General features: G+C 45.4%; 1 long non-coding RNA gene across 1 annotated transcript; it reads right to left on the reverse strand.

Annotated features, from left to right (window-relative positions):
* Window positions 1-1723: 1723 nt before the first annotated feature.
* On the reverse strand, window positions 1724-3844 carry LOC138828813 (uncharacterized). Its single transcript, XR_011372372.1, has 3 exons — window positions 3594-3844; window positions 3189-3242; window positions 1724-1775 (listed from the first exon to the last, which is right to left on the reverse strand). It is a non-coding gene; the product is annotated as an uncharacterized lncRNA (long non-coding RNA).
* Window positions 3845-4120: the final 276 nt, after the last annotated feature.

Here is a 4120-nt window from a genome sequence, read left to right on the forward strand (position 1 = left end):
TTGAACTAAGACAGTAAGAAAGCTACGTGACATCAACTCTATGGAACTCTTTTGAACCAAGAAATATTAGATGAAGTTTATTATAAAGCTAATATTTGACAATTTTTAAAGAAGAGAATATGTTTAGCAAAGAAGCCATAACAAATAATTCAGTAAAAGTAGGTGCACTACTAAATCATTTGGGAAGATTACTATTGACTTCATCATTCCTTTGGGGGAAAATTAAACCTATATTTGCACTTTTTTGTTGGTTGTGGGGATTGAACCTTGATCCTAGGCACTGTCTCTCAGCTCTTCAGCACAACTTGAGCACTCTACCACTTTAGCTACAGCACAACTTCCGGGTTTCTGGGGTTAATTGAAGATAAGTGTTTCATGGACTTTCCTGACCAGGCTGGATTTGAACCACAATCCTCTGGACTCAACCTCCTGAGTAGCTAGGATTACAGGCATGAGCCACCAGCACCCCGCTCATATTTGCATTTATGTGCACTTAATGTCACTATGTAGACAAAGAATGGAAATATGAACCATATGATGTGACATTGCAGCTTTTCAGAATAATTAAGGTAGCAATAAATATGTCCTTTTCCATTTTGTTACATAAATGACTCATGAGCTATGGGACTCTTACTTTAGCATCCTCTTTCATCTTTGTAGGTGTATTTAGTATTAGGAAATGTTCATAGATAAATACAGCAAGACAGACTTTTAGAAAGCAAAGGAGATCAGGTATGAAAGATCAGCATAGGAGATACATTCATCACACAGAGATTAAGAACTAGCCTAGGAGATTTTGAATGCCAAAGGCAATGAGGAATTAGCCTAGTTGATAACTAGTTCTTTAATAAGCAAAAATGGTTCCCTAGAACGGTTTCTGCTATACCTTAGTTACTATAATTTATTCTTTCCATCTGGGGTTATTCCTTCTCTTCTGTCAATATTGTTAATTAGCCTCCGCCTTTTTTGTAAGATGACTGGCCAAAATAGTTTCTGAATCTCACTTACACTATCCTTCTCATTGTCATTAGCAGTGACCCCACTCAAAAGCCTGGAATCTTTGAATTTCCAGAATTAATCTTCACCTGACATCTAAGCACATTCCTAGCATTAATTGCCGTGACCTAATGAACAAAACATTTTTTCAACACAGAATCCTAACATAGGTAAAGTACATGTATTAGGAACTATTGTCAGGTATCAGTATGGAAGGAGCATTTATATATTCCAAGTATGGGTTCTTTATTTCGCATTTACTAACTAAATGTCCATTGTTGTTGTTGCTGTAGTTTTGGCAGTCCTGGGGCTGAAACTCGGTGCTTGGGAATTATTCTTCAGCGTTTTTTTTTTCCGCAAGGCTAACCCTCCACCACTTGTGTTTCTTTTTCAATTTATGTGGTACTGAGGAATTGAACCCAGGGTTTCATGCATGCTAGGCAATCACCATACCATGAAGCCACATTCCCAAAACGCTAAATGACTTTCTTAAGATGGCATTACATTTTCATTCTATAAATCTGTATCATAATTTTAGCCAGGAATTTTTGCTAGAAAAGAGCATTGAACACAGTACTGAGTCCAGTAAGGCTAGATGGACAATGGATGACTGTCACAGTGTAGCCAGGGCACAGAGGGACTTACCTCATGGAGCTGGTACAACAGAATGATCGAGACAGCTCCTGACCCACAGCCTACCTCGAGAATGAGAGGACCACCTTGGTTCCAGCCACATGGGGATGCTGGACCACCTCCTCCAGCACCCATTGAATCAGTTCCTGAGAGAGAAAGCGAAAGAAAGAAGGTCAGAATTCCACTTAAGCCAGGTGCTGGTGGCTCAGGCTATAATCCTAAATACAATGGAGGCTGAGATATGAAGATTGTGGTTTATAGCCAGCCCGGGCAGGAACACCTGTGAGACTCTTATCTCCAAAGAACCACCAAAAAACTGGAAGTGGTGCTGTGATTCAAGTGGTAGAGTGGTAGCTTTGAGCTGAGGAGCTCAGGGAGCTGCCCTAGGCCCAAAGTTCAAGCCCCATGACTGAAAAGAAGTGGACTTCCCACCACAAGAAGTGGACTGAATAGCACCCATTGTCCTAGGGAGCATGGCAGAGAAGTCAGGCCGAGCTTCCTGTCAGCTGGGAGTCATTAGTAGGTCACCAGGCTTCTCTGTGCCTCAGTTTCCCCAGCTTCAAAACTGAACAAAGTGAAGGATCCCGTTACTCATGGGGATAGAGTAATAAAGAAAGAGAGCGATGTTTTGTTTCATAATCCCAAAACTGTTGCACCGTTAATAACACACACCATCTGAGATCTTTCCGGGTATCTTCCTATCATATGCTCACAGAATTGCCAAGAACAGTATCAGATGGCCCCTCCCTCTGTGCCTGTCCCTGCTCCAGAGATCCCTCTGTATCAATCCCTTGTTTCCTCACAACTGTCCCATGAGGAGATTGAAGTCCAATGGTTGAGGCCCAACCCAGAGACTCACATCTGGTCAAGAATCGGCTGCCGTGGACTGAGTTTGGGACAATCCATCTAAACCAATGACTGAGCATGTCGCTACATATCTACCATCCCAACTACAGAAGAACGGGCCTCGTGGCTCATGCCTGTCACAGATAGGCGGACCATGATCCAGCCCAGAATGAGCATATATTAATTCTCCATCTCAGAAATGCCCAAGACAGAAAAGCTTGACTCGCATGGTAGAAGACTTGACTGGCAAGCCTAAGGCCTTGACGTCAAACCCTAATATACCAAAAAGAACCAGAGTCCCAGTGCCAGAGGTTCATGCTTATAATACTAGGTACTCAGGACGCTGAGATCTGAAGATCACAGCTCAAGATTTAAAATAGGGTTGGCCTCGCCCATCAGACGTCATTATGAGAAGACCCAGAGACTGACCTATGCTGTTGCGCTCCATACTAGCAGAACTCATATCCTTACTAAGAGTTGGCCATGCTCTCTGTCCTCCTGGGAAGCCATCCCCTGCAGGCAACACTCCCAGGTCCTCCCAAGCTCCCACTGCCACCAACCAGGCCCAAGGGAGTACACAGTTCCATTGCACACAGATCCCTTTTCTTGTAATTTAACTGTGCTGTGTCCCCTTCAAGCCTCTCACCCTTCCAGGCCCCCAGACCTCAGCTGTGAAACCCATACATGCCCCAAAGATAACAGGTAGAAGTTACCAAAGCATTCGGCCTCCTTCCAGACAGGTGACAGAAGACTCCTCCATGCAGCACCTGCAATTTGCCAACTGATCACTCACCTGAGCACAGTCAGGCTGTACAAGGAAAAAGGTTATCTCTCTGTCTCTCTGTCTCTGTCCATGTCTCTGTCTCTCCGTCTCTCTGTCTCTCTGTCTCTGTCTCTTTCTCTCTTTCTCTTTCTCTCTCTCTCTCTTTCAATCTCTCTCTCTTTCTTTCTCTCTCTCTCTCTCTGTCTGTCTCTCTGTCTTCAGGTGAAAGTTTGACTGAGCACAAAAGACAAGGTCTCACACAGTAAGGGTGTCTATCTTCTGCCTCCAACACCTCCCATCCCCAGAAAAAAAGGAAAAAAACCCAGAAGGCAGGTGTAGACATGCTGCTCCCCACCTCTGACTAAAGCCACTGGGTTCCCACCAGGGAGTGGAAGGGCGCAGATATGCTGCTGTGTGGCTCCGACTACTCCAGGCCAGGGGATCTTTGGCGCCCACTCCTCACCCAACCTGCATCTCCCCGTATCCTGGACAATATCCACTGGGGATGGGGGTGGCATCCTCGGGTCAACCCCCACCCCCACCCCTGGGGCACATTTGTGGCAGGTCGTGGGCCAGACTGTGGGGAACATGAGAGGCGTGTCCGGGTTAGAGGGGAGGTAGTGGTGTCAACAAACAGAGTGAATCAAGGTGCTACTGGGCAGCAAGGAATGTGGGCGTGGCCACCATTCTTCTATCCCATTGGTCAGAAAGAACCATGAAACAATAGAAGGGTGGCTGGAATCTTCTGATGCAGGCAGAATGGGTGGAGTCAAAATGAAGGCAGCCCCTTTCCCAGGGAACTCTGTCCAATCCAGTTGGGGACAAGAGAGTGACCCACTTTAGCCGGATGGCTGCACAGATTGTTGTGTATGTCTGTTTGTT

Source organism: Dipodomys merriami, unplaced genomic scaffold (genome assembly GCF_024711535.1).
Source record: "Dipodomys merriami isolate MVZ:Mamm:240054 unplaced genomic scaffold, mDipMer1.0.p SCAF_165, whole genome shotgun sequence".
In the NCBI taxonomy this organism is placed as follows: Eukaryota; Metazoa; Chordata; class Mammalia; order Rodentia; family Heteromyidae; genus Dipodomys; species Dipodomys merriami.